This window comes from Macrotis lagotis, chromosome 5, assembly GCF_037893015.1.
Source record: "Macrotis lagotis isolate mMagLag1 chromosome 5, bilby.v1.9.chrom.fasta, whole genome shotgun sequence".
Taxonomy (NCBI): Eukaryota; Metazoa; Chordata; class Mammalia; order Peramelemorphia; family Peramelidae; genus Macrotis; species Macrotis lagotis.
Window position 1 is genome coordinate 42,649,913 of NC_133662.1, and position 13,545 is coordinate 42,663,457.

The 13,545-nt window shown below is 34.8% G+C and overlaps 1 protein-coding gene across 2 annotated transcripts in view; it reads left to right on the top strand.

The window, feature by feature from the left end:
• The window catches only part of PRIM2 (DNA primase subunit 2), a 379,634-nt gene that overhangs the window by 143,088 nt on the left and 223,001 nt on the right, over positions 1-13,545 (top strand). The gene's annotated exons all lie outside the window — the stretch shown is intronic.

Here is a 13,545-nt window from a genome sequence, read left to right on the forward strand (position 1 = left end):
AGTATTCAGTAACCATTATTATTTCTGTTTTATAAATGAGAAAAATGAGGCACAATGAGGTTAATTGACTTACTTTTTTTTTTTGTCACATAGCTTATAAGTATCAGAATTGGGATTCAAGCTAAGGTCTCCCCTTTCTCCAGGTTCAGCAAATTTTATATCATATTGTAATTCTTCACTTATATGAGATAAAATGAAAGGTGGACTCATGTATGCTTTTATACTTTATTTAGGAGATTATATACTTATATGTTGTTATTTTATGTATTTGAGAATTTTTGAACTATTTTTAAGTCATAATTTTTTTTATGTAATGGAATATATTAGTTGGGACCCCCCAAATGTTATTCAAATATTTTTTTGTTAGAATCTGATTCTAAACTCAAGTGCTGTTTTTCCAGTTGTATTTTAATAATTAAACTTCACGTGATCAGACCTTATTTGACTTTTGAAGAACATTGTTGTTATCAGTTGCTTTCAGTTATTTCCACCTCTTCGTGACCCCATTTGAGGTTTTCTTGGCAAAGATATTTGGAGTGGTTTGCTGTTTCCTTCTCCAGCTCATTTTACAGATGAGCAAATGGAGGCAAACAGGGTTAAGTGACTTGCTCAGGGTCACACAACTAATAAGTATCTGGGGGTCAAAGTTGAACTCTTACAGATGAGTCTTCCTGATTTCAGGCCTGGCACTCCATTCACTGTGCCACCTGACAAATTTCCTTCAAATTTTACAGCCAGGAATTCTCCTTTTCTTTGCACAAGACATTCCATCTACCATTGCAATGCATTTTCACTGGCTGGCCCCCATTGCCTGGAATTCTTTCCCTTCTCATCTCTGCCTCCTGGTTTCCCTTAAATCTCAGCTAAAATCTCACCTGGTCTATACTCCCTTAATGCCATGACTTTCTCTCTGAGATTATTTCCAATTTATCTCTGTATAGCTTGTTTGTATGTAGTTGTTTGTGTGTTGTTTCTCCTAATGCTTAGCACTGGCACCTACTAAATGCTTGTTGCCTTGTCTTGCCTTGAATTTAGCCACAAACACCTTTGTTTATTCTACAATAGAATTAGTCATTAAACCTTTTATGATTCTCCTGTTCTGGGCCAGGCACTGTGTTAAGGCCTGGGGACCAAAAGAAAGTCAAAAACACAGCCCTTGCCCTCAAAAAGCCCCCAATCTAATAGGAGGGAAAGCACATTAGAAGGAGTTGAAAAGGTGGAGGGAGAGGAAAGCCCACAGCAGGTAGGGGATGATGAAGTAGTTGCCTTGGGTGTCCTCCTTAAGTTGAAAATCTCATGGAAGCTCTCCTCTCCTTAAATGAGGGATCTAGGAGGAAATCTTCTGTTTTCAATGGCGGTAATCTCCAGATGTCCATCTTTTAACCTCTCCAATCAGGGAGAGCATGGTCCCAGGACAAAGGGCTTCTGGTATGAGTTTTAGTGTGGATGTCATCTTACAGAAAGAGGAGTTTCCAGTGATCATGATGAAGGATAGGAGAGCAGCCAGATGAGAAACCACGAGGAACATACTATTACAGATTATTTGATTAAAGAGTTTTCTTTTATTGACAAGTGATCAAGAATGTTCAGAGATCACTGATTTATTCTGATATCACTAAATGCACACATATCTATGAGATCTTGTCCCAGGAGATGCTATGAAATCAGTATTGATAGTGTTTTGTCCCAAAATTATCCAAGAAATTCTTTGACTTTTGATTAGTTGTATTTGAAATGCCATTCCACTAATGTAATTTTTATTCTAACTTTATTTGCTGTTATTGCTTCCTCAAAGGATTCCTTTCCTCTATGAACTTCTCTAGGCCTCCTTTTCCCCCTAAAGACATTCCTACAGTGAAATCTTAAACTCTTTCCACTGCCTTTTAAATAGCAAAATTCCATTAACACCTTGGTATACAATAAACAGAATAGAATTGAAATCAGGGTGATATTTTCTTTCCATTCACAGCAACAAATTTCTTGCTTACAATAGTGTATCAAGAAGTCTGTCCCAGACTGAGAATTTCTGGGAGAGATGGTAGGAAAAGAGTTTTTTACATTTATCATTTCAAATTTGATCCTTACAAGAAATCTATAAGATAGGAACAATTATTATACTCACATCAAAGGTTTGAAAATTGAGGCAGAGATGTTAAGTGATTGATCTACTACCTAATAGATTAAGTATCTGATAGAGGATTTCAACTCTGGTTTTCTTGGTTCCAAATCCAGGAGTGTGAAGGAAAAGAGGAAGGGAAATAGCATTTATGTCCTGTCTAGGACATATGTGATAGCCTAGATACTGCTTTACAAAGATTTATCTTATTTGATCCTCACAAAAACCCTGTGGAATAGGTACTATTATTATTCTCATTCTGCAGTTGAGATAACTGAAGCAAATAGAATGACTTGTCCAGGGTCACACAGCTTATAAGTGTCTATAAGACTGATTTCAGGTCTTCCTGACTCCAGATCCAGTGCTTTAACCACTAGGCTAGCAGCCAGTATTGATAAAGACTGTGACTTCCTTTCAGAGTTGCCTCCCAAGAGAAAATAATTGCTTCTGCATCAATTTCCTGACATCACTTAGAGTCCATGCCAGACAAATGCTGATGGTTTGTGTCCAGTAAGAGTCAATACTTCTAGGCTAATTGTAATATGACAATTTCTATAATTTTTGGGAAAGAGATAGAGGGGAAGGGGCAGGGAGGGAGGGAGAGACAGACAGACAGACAGACAGATACAGTGTGTGTGTGTGTGTGTGTGTGTGTGTGTGTGTGTGTGTGTGTGTGATGTGATGTGATGTGTTTCACATACTCCTGTTCTTCTCTATATCCAGACAGGATATGAGAAATGATGTACCTAGCAAATGCCAGTACTAAATTGCTTGTTCTCTTCCTTTAGGACTTAACCTCCAGCCCTTCTAACTGGGTTTACTGAAGTTGGAAGGACAGTGAGCCAAAGTCTGCTGCCATTAAATATAATAAATGATAGAAAGGAAGTTAATTAGAATATTTATGTATATACATATTTTCCTGAATTTTTAATCACTAAAGAAAAAATGTTTTCCCTTATTTGAATCTTTGTTTTTAACCTTTCTTCCACTTTTATATTGAATTAAGTAATTGATGAACATATCCAATGATAGTATAAAATAGACACTAAGCAAGAAAGCAGACAGATTTTCCTTTTTATAAAAAGCTATGCAATATTTATATATGAAAAATAGTTGGGGATCATAGCTCTTATCAAAAGAAAAAAAGGCAAGAGATAAAAACATAAGAAAGAGGGTTGAGTTGGGCAGGGTAATTTAAACTTTGACAATGCCATAGTAACTTAGGGCCTTTGGTAGTAATAATTTTTTTTAAATAAATTTTTTTTAAACAGAAATTTCATAGCATGGCAAAAACAGAACAGTCTTCATTTTTCTTCAGGTTTTCAAAGTGCAGGTTTTCCTCAAAGGACCAACAGCAATAGAGGTTGAAGCTTAAAAAACTTAGTTATTGTTGAATTATTCATGCTTAGATACTTGTGTTTGTTCAATCTTGAATGGAATGGACCCTGCCTAGCACCTTGTTCCTTCTAAATCTTGATGCAGACCTGTAAAGGGATTTTGCTTCAGCTTAGATAGTTATAGCAAAAATTTGATGGGATCTGAAGCATGGGAATTTAGCATTGACTTTTAAATCGAACAGGTAAAACCACTTTGCAACTTTAAAGCTCATAATGTAATTGTAAAATATATTGTCTAGCAATTCATTTGGGAATCAGGAAGGAGAGCACATCCATGAAACAAAGACCATTTAGAATTTTACCAGCACTATACTAAGTGCTTCTGGTAACAATAGTATTTTGCTAAGAGAATGTTTGACACAAGGGAAAGAACACTGAATATGGAATTAAAGGACATGAGTTCAAATCCCTTGTCTGGTGCTTAATACCCTATGTGACTTTGGGCAAGTCATTTCACGTAGCTCAGCTTCATGTCCTCATGATATTAAATGAATGAGTCATTAAATTAACTCCTTACTATTCTAAATCTATACCATTATCCTGGTATCCTGGTATAAGATTTAGTCTTTGCCATGGAGGAGATAATAATCCAGATGGAGAGATAGACTAGACAGTTAATATGAAAAGACAGCACAAGCTACCATTAATTGCTATTCATATGTAGTAGCATTTACCAGACTTTTCCAGTACCTTTTTTTAATGGGGGAAAAAAAAAGATTTTCCATATGGTAACATTTATATCCATTGATGGAGAAAATATAAAATGATCAAAAGCTATTAGGAGTTCAATGATCCTTTTAAATAAATTTCTATTTTAATAATCTCTACAGTATTGATATATTTAAAAATTATTTGTGTGAAATATATTTTTATTAAGCATACAGATATTATATTGAGTTATGGTTATTTTGTTAGATATAAATATAGATCAAAATGCCAATGCTCTTTGGTATGATAATATATGCATTACTAAATCCCTTGCCATAATTCCTAAGTTCTTGGTCATAGGTTGGGAACCACTGACATGGAGACTATAAATGCTGTCACACAAATTATATACAAGCAATTATTTTCTCAAGGGAAACAGATTTGGAAGGGAGTCTTTGGCTCTAATAATCATAGACATTATAGATATGGACTTTTAGGTGTCTAGGGCAGTTGTCAAATTCAAATTGAAATGGAAATTCAAATAGAAACTATTCTGTTAATTGGGATTCTTGGGGCCATATAATGGCTTTTTTTGTTATTTTTTTTTAATTTGTAATTTTTTTGTTTGAGAAACATTCATTTCCCCCCCTCCCATTCCCCTCTTCCAACTGAACAATATCAGATAGAAAAATAAAACCCTCATAACAAATGTGCATGATCAAGCAAAATGATTTCCTTCATTGGCCAAGTGCAAAAATGTTAAATCTCATTCTGCACTTTGAATGGATCACCTTTCTGTAAGGATGTGGGTAGTATTCCTTATCCTTAGGTCTCTGGAATTGTAGATTGAGATTGACTGAGTTTTAAAATATGTTTTCTATTTTCATTATGCATTTTAATTTTTATTATATTTTAATTTATTTTGTTAAATATTTTCCCATTACATATTAATGCTCTCATGAGCATGTTTGACTTGTGGTTTAGTGGATTTCTAGTGTTGGGCTTAGAATTAGGAATTCCTGCCTAGACAGTTACCAGCAGTGTGACTCTGGGCAAGCCACTAAACTTCTCTTAGCCACAGTTGCTTCATTTATCCTGTCACTGGATATGAAACTAGTGACTTTGCACATCTCTGCATGTTATAACATCTCCTCCCTGAAGTCAATATCCTCTTCAAGAATAAAGGACAACCAACAGCAACAACAGCAGCATTAAATGGGATAATAATAGCTCATCTCACAAATAATAGCCCATCTCACAAATTCTTTGTGAGGCTCAAAAGAGAAAATATGCTATGTTAAGCACTCTGTAACTTTTAAAGCACTAATATATATATATATATATATATATATATATATGTATATGAGTGTTCTGTATCATCATCATCATCATCATCATCATCATCACTATTAGTCCGTTTTCTATGAGAGTATTCCTGAAAATTAAGTAGAATTTGTTTTGGAAGTCAACTTTATAAAGCACCTACCATTACTAAATTATTGATAAATATTAAGTTATTTAAATATTAACAGTTACTTAAGTATAATTTTTCTCTGATTAATAGTAAGATTTACCTTATTTTATGTTTGGGTATCCATTATATACCTGCCCTATATGGTATATCAGAATTGTAAAACTTTTTTGGGGGGGGGTTCTTAGTAGCATTTTATTTCATAAACATATTTTTACTTTGTTAGATGAGTTCACATTTTGATTGACACATTTATTGAGGTTATGAGAAACAAATCAGACATTATTGTTGTACTATTTTAATTGCATTTAGAGGGTTTCTCTCTGTATTTAAATAGCAATTAAGTATTTGTAATTTCATCTTCCTTGTTGTAGAGTGGAAATGAAATGCTGGGCCTACTTTTCTTTTGTTGTTGTATTAAAATTTTATTTTTTAAAATTTTTTGGTAGAGAAGTTGTCATGTCACATCTTTATAGTATTGATAGGTACTGTATTTGGTGAGATTGTGGTTTCTCTAAGTGCTAACTACATCCAGTGGGTTGCCATTTATAATGGTTTTATGTCACACAGCTGTTTCCTATTGGTATTGGTAGTGGTAATTTCCCCAAAGGAGTTCTCTATTTTGGCAAAATCATAGGTCCAGATAAGTAAATATAGTTAGAATTCTTACATAGGCTTCTGATAAATTTATGCCTCTAATAAGTCTAGGGCCCTATAGTAGGTGCTGGGACTCTGTTTTCATGGAAGATACCTGGTATGTCAGCTGGTATTATTCTTAAATCAGAATGGAATTTGAAGGCTGCATGTTGTAATGGCTAGAGATCTGACCTTGAAGCCAGGATGATGTGAGTTCAAGTCTTGCTTCTATCACAGACTGGCTGTGTGACCCTCAGCAAATGATTGGATCTCCCAGTGCTCTAGACAGCTCTTGACAGCATGAGGAGAGGGAATTTTCTCACCCAGGAGTTCCCTTTTTCAATGAAATCATCTATCGGAAGTCTCTATTGCTATCCCTATGCCATAGGCCAATACAGTTAATAGAATCAGGGTTGGATGGAGATTTATAAATCATCCCCATTTTTTCAGATCAGCGAGTAAACTTAGAGAAATTAAGTTCCTTGACTAAAAGTTAAATAGCTACTTAGTAAAGAGTGAGACCCAGGTTTCCTAATTCCTTATCACCCAAGATCACAGATCTAGAACTTGAATGGATGTTAGAGGTCTTTAGCCCTCATTTTGAGGTAAGGAAACTGACTCAGAGAAGTTAAGTGATTTGCCCAAGGTCATATAGGTAGGAAACATCTGGGAAAGGATTTGAAACTAAGAACTCTGATTCTGGAGCCAGTGTTCTTTCCACCATACCATTTATTTCTTACTTACTCATCTGTGTACATGTTGTTCCCCCAAGTATGATACAGACTCCTTGAGGTTAGGGACTATTTTACCTTGGTTACAGTTCTATCCAGTGCGCGTGCTCACAAGCAAGCAAGCGTTCACACACACACACACACACACACACAGAGTAGGTATTTAATAAATGTGGATCGAACCCTGACTGGGCTTAGAAAAATGAAGACACATCTTCCCAAATTCAAATTTGGCCTCAGACACTAAGTTGCTTAACTCCTCTTTGCATTATTTCCCCTCCTCTGTAAAATGAGCTGGAGAAGGAAATGACAAAACAATGACTGAACAAAAAAAACAGTGCTTTTTGAATTGAAATAAGTAGTTTGAATTCTTTTTTTTTCTACATCTGTTATATTACAAAATATGTGCCTTGGCCTTTTTTGTTTAATCTTGTTTTTATATTCTGAGCACTAACATATATAAATTGCTTAATACAGGTTTGTTGATTGACTATATCATAACAGCCTTAGTTACAGTTATTTATGAGAAATATAAATAAAATATAGAGTTGGAAATTTACATGCATTAATAAATGCTTTTTCATTCATTAATTTATAAAACTATTTGAGGATTATTTTATTGAATAGGTTATAGTGGGCTTTGTAGGTATGGTGTCTTTCACTTACTTTCTTACCTTTCTATACTCCATAGGCTAGGCTAGAGCTGATCTTGATTTATTGTTAAAAATTTGACAGATACAGTTGGTAATGTGTCTGCCATTTATATTTTTAACAAGAATGAGCTGGGATGTGGAGAGGTTGAGCAGCCAATAGTCACATAGTAGTTTGTGACAGAACCAGCTAGGTGGCACAGTGGATAGAGCTGCCCCTCATGTAAAACTTCTTAAAGGCAGGAAATATTATTATTATTATTATTATTATTATTATTACTATTACTATTGTTATTATTTTAAATTTGTATTCTCCTCCATCCTTCCATGCCACATTTAGTGCCTGATATATATTAAGTGCTTAAATACTTTTTGAATAAAAAAAATCCAAGTTGAGAAAATAGGAAAAGGCAGAAAAACTTATTACCTCTATACATTTCTCATGATTTTAAAATGATTCATGTTTTAAAAATATTTATGTATTCTCAGTCAAAATAGTGATATACCTGCTTTGAGGAAAAATGTTTTGAACATTCTCTGAACCAAGGTTTTCTCTTTTGGAAGTTGGTTCTAAGTAAGGAATGTGGTGAAGATCTTCCTCAAATTATTTGATTTACCTGTTGAAGGGTTGCTTTATTCAACTCCCAATGACTTTAGAAAAATATGCTTCTCTTAGCTTTGGAAAATAAAAAAATCAAATTGTCATTTGGCTCTTGGTGTACTCTGAAAAAAGTGATCACACTGCTTTAAGGTATAGAGTATATACTTTATCAAAACTGAACTTCTATCTCTCATAATGAACAATAGGGATTAAGTTGGCATCATACAAGAATGTAACTTCTTCAAAAAAATTGGATTAAATTAAAATTTTCTGACCTGTGATTTAAATGAAAATACATTGGGTTTTAATCAATAGCACCTGCTAGATTGCGAGGTCCATGGGAAGTGGGGGTGGGTGAGAAGGGAAGGCAGGAACAATATAATTTAATCCTTGTTTCTTAGCACTTGTAGCATTGTTCTTTTTATATAATAGGAACTTAATTTCTGTTTATTCAATGATTGACTAAAAGTAGATGAAAATAGATCAACCTTTCTGGATCATCATTTTGTTTTTAATGCTTTCACCATTTCAGGAAACCAAGTTTAAAATTGAATAAACAGATAGAACATTAGACCTAGCAACCAGAGGTCAAATCCTTCCTCTAACACTTAATGTCTCTGTGTCCATGAGTAACTCATAATCTCTGTGTTTCAGTTTCAGTACAAGGAAGAAACTGGAGGAGATAATGTCTAAGATTCCCTTCCAGTTGGCTTATAGCTAAATACGTCTCTTCAAGAGCAAAGATTCATAAATTTCCTATTTCTATCCCTGTAGTTCAGCATTAGTGCTTTGAACATAGTAAGTGCTTAATAAATACTTCATTTGGTTATTCTTTCACTTAAACTCCTCTTTTTCATATAGATTTTGGATCATGATTGAATTTCATATAGCTGTGACCCAGAAAGTGTGGAAAGCACAAAGACAGGTACCTTTTGTTTAACAAAGGAAAAGATAACTCTTGTTGATGAGCTAGCAAGTTAGGATTTTCTTATCTGTTGTTTTGTAAGCCATCCTTAAATCAAACTGAAGTTTATGTTTTAATTTTGATCAATAGGGATTAACTTGACAATTCCAATAAACACTAATGGGTGCTCTATATGTAAATTTCCATGCAACAGGATGACAATTTCCCCTTAGGTATTGAATTTCTTGTGTTCCATAATTATGATCAAATAATTCCTTGTGCAATTAGAAACCAGTTGCCAAAATCCAAGGAGAGCCTTGAAGCTGCTCACTTTGAGCAATTAAAATGACTTTTATTTGTTGTCCTTATGTTTGACTCAACTTTCAAAAACTAAATCTTATTGCAAAAAGAACAAAATAACAAGATGTGTCAGTCTTGGTTGATAAATGATTTTATACATAAATAAAGACCCACCAACTTTTTTTGGGGGGGGGGTAGGAGAGAGGAGCTGAGAAGGTATAGTAAAAACATCTTTTAAATCAAAAATCAGTCTAAGCCATCCCAATAAATTTACTGTGTTAAAGAATAGGTATTTTTAATCCTGAAATATTGTACCTTTCCTTATGCTATTAATAGCTTTCCTTATTTATGAGTAAATAAATCACCAGGGCTGCTATTATTTCTAAGGACTTTTCAAAAAAGCATTTAAGAGCCTGTAATCACTAAGCAAAGAAATACCATAGATTAAATGTGTTGTAAACCACACATGGAGGCAATGTCTTTTTATTATCTGAAACTTTAATGGAAAGAAAATGTTAATTTAAGATAATGAAATAGACCTCCAAGTATGATGGGTGAATAGACCATTAGGTTAATTAAAATGAGGATATGTATCACTGCTGTAGTGGAACTATCTTTGTGGAGGAGACAGATTCATTTAGGTATTGAATAGGATAATTCAGAATGTGTCACTCACTCCCAAAACTGATTTACTCTGGGGAGGGACAAGATAAATAGCAAAGGCAGCTCAAGTTTCTTTTCTTTTCTTTTGACCTGCTAGGTGACTTGCCATGTAAAGGGAACATTTATTCAGTTATAGTTGAATTAAATTAAATGCCAGTTTTGTTACTGTATCTCTCTCTCTAGCATGAAAGTGAAAATAGAACACAGTACCCTGTGAAATTACTCTCTTCCCAGCCCCCTGCTAAAGCTTATATTTCAACACTCCAAAAAGCAAGTGATTTTTAATTTCCTGACTTTTGAAAAATTAATGAAGCACACTATTGCATGACTTGATATACAGATGGGGACTGTGCAAGTGTAACTTGTTGCAACTTTGTTGCAGTTTGTTGTGCACCTTGCAAAATGCTTTTTGGAATAATGAAAGATTTGAAGTTTGATTAATCAAAAAATCAATTGGTGAGCTTTTGCTATATGCCAAGAACTATATAATAAGAGTGTGTTTGTGTCACTCTTTGTATTTGTCTCCAGAAATACAAAGAAAATGGAGTGAAAACAGTTCCTTCCCTTCAGGAGCCTGTAAACTATACTATCTATAGCTGTTGATTACATTTGAAAGGCCTTTGGTTTTGGGGCTGTAATTTTGTACCTTTTTGTATCCAGTACAGTCTGGTCACAGAATACAGCTTATATAGCTTGATTTGACAGACTGTGTATTTCTGCATGTATGTTGTGTGTTTGCTTTAAGAATGAAAACCTCTTTGGCTTTGCAACTAGTCTCTCATATCCTTTCCACACCAGTGTTGGCCAATTGAGTAAATTAGTGGTTATTTTCAGGTTTTCTTGGGGAAATGTTTCTAGATTCAGAATACCAGCAAACCAAACCAGTGACCACTCACTTAATTTGTTTGGTTCCTGAAGTGTGAATGCATATACTGGATAATTTATGACACCACTTCTCTTCTTAATGCCTCCTTCCATCCTCCATGAATTAATCAGGGGCTTGTTGAACACCTGTTAGGAACTCTGTACTCTAGTCACATCATGTTCTGGGCTTGTTGCTTTTCCTGGGAGGTTATCTAGGATGAGCAGATCTTTTCGTAGGTTCTGTCTGCTTCATAAAACAAGAGAACATTTAGGATGGGGGCCCTGGTGTTTCTCCTGTTTCCCTCTGTGCATTTCTTGTGATTGATTCAATTCTATAAGAATTCTAATCAGTCAGTCTTTATTAACAACTTCCTAGCCACTGTGCTAAGCTGAAGGCAGAGAGCAGCATGCTCAAGGTGGCAGCTCCCAGAAGGAGTTCATGTCTTAGTGGTAGGAAGGCACCAGATTAGGGGGACTTTAAAAGCCAAACAGAGGATTTTATATTTGATCCTGGAGGCAGGCATGTGAGAATGAGGGCTTGCCTCAAAGGATGGCAGCATTAGAGGATAGAAGGGAGCTTCTGCTAGAGATTGATAAAGTGGAAATGACAGGCCTTGACTACCGATTGAATAGAGAGGGAGAAGGAGAAGTTGAAGATGAGGCCAAAGTTTTGTTCCTGCATTCATTACTAGGAGAATGGTAGTCCTCTCAGCAAGAATGAGAAAGTTCAGAAGAGGGGAAGGTTTTAGGGCAAAAATATTGTTTATGTAACAGAGGTTACACGACTTTCTGAAGCCACACAGCTAGTAATTAAGACAGTCAGAAGTCAAATCCAGGTCTTCTGAGTCCAAATCTTGTGTTGCTTTCAACTATATATATATATATATATATATATAGAGAGAGAGAGAGAGAGAGAGAGAGAGAGAGAGAGAGAGAGAGAGAGAGAGCAACAAGCATTTATTAAGCTCCTGCTATTTGTTAGGCACTGAGTTGAGCCCCCATTAAATGGAGGAAACATGCTTACTTATGACAATGACAGAACTGAAGACATGAAACAAACCTTTGCTTGAATATTTAGGATAGTTTCTTGTTTGCTGGATTGTTTATATTTCTGTATTTCTCCATCTTTTTCTTCAACTTATTGTTATCAAACTATTCTCTTGGATTCCTGAGCTTCTGTAAATCAGTCCCCAGAGGGGCGGCTAGGTGGCACAGTGGATAAAGCACCGGCCCTGGAGTCAGGAGTACTTGGGTTCAAATCCAGTCTCAGACACTTAATAATTACGTAGCTGTGTGGCCTTGGGCAAGCCACTTAACCCCATTTGTCTTGCAAAAAATCCTAAAAAAAAATCAGTCCCCAGAGTTCTTCAAAAAAAGAAAAAAGACAAAGTTATGGAGATATAAAATGTATGTGTTTGTTCCCAAATTTAAAAAAAACTAGCTTCACATTTCTGAAAAAAATTATAAAAGCTTCTGCAATAAAGTACAGTTAACTTAAAAACAAAGCTCTTGACTTTTTAAAAGCAAGAAAACCAAAACAAAACATATGAACTAAAACTGTCTCCTCAAATACTACTGATTTATAAATAAAGAAGAGCATGAAAATTCTTGCGAAGTATTTTAGGAATTGAGCTATTGTATTCAACATAGTTACCAATTATTCAGTGATTATTCATTGTAAATTCTGTGAGACCTTCCAAGTACTCTGGAAAGATTCAGGGTCTGAAGACTTCATTTGGATTTCACTACTGCCACTATCTTGAGTAAGTCACTTTATCTTTGAATCACTAGACCTCTCTGGAAAATAGGGAATTAGTGATGTCTCAGGTTATCTTCCAGCTTTAACAAATCTTAGACATAGTAAGCAAATTGTTTATAATAGTGTTGAGTTTGGAATGCAGTTGGATCAAAAAAAGTAAAATGTAAAGAATCTAGCTTATAGAATTTGGTACCATTAGTAGCAGATATTTTAAAAATAATTTTAAAAAATTTCCCCAAATGGCATATTTCTCTTGTCATCCTTAACTTAGATGACCATTTATTAAGTCTGACTTTGTGACTCTATTTGGGGCTTTCTTGGCAAAGATACTGAAATGTTTTGCAATTTCTTTCTCTAGCTGACTTTGCAGATGAGGAAACTGAAGTAAATAGTATTAAATGACTTGCCCAATTACTAAGTGTCTGAGGCTATATTTCAATATAGGAATATGAGTTTTCTTGACTCCATGTCTGTCACTTTATTACCTTTTTATAATTTTTATTGCTATTAACCCATTTGTTTTTATTTATTTATTTTTTTTGAGAGGTCCCATGGCTTGGTACTTAGAACACTGGCCATGGAGCCAAGGCAATTCCACCTCTGACACATTATCTCTATGACCCTGAGCCAAGTCATTGATCCTTTCAATTTTCTAGGCAACTTTCTAAGATTAGAAGTTGCAGAAAAGATTCTGACCTGCATTGGTAGAAGGAGTTTTTTTGACTGAAGAGTTCCTGTAGCAAGTGGCCTTATCATTAAAATTAGCCAATACCTCTACCATTTGGTACTCAACAGTCCATAGTTT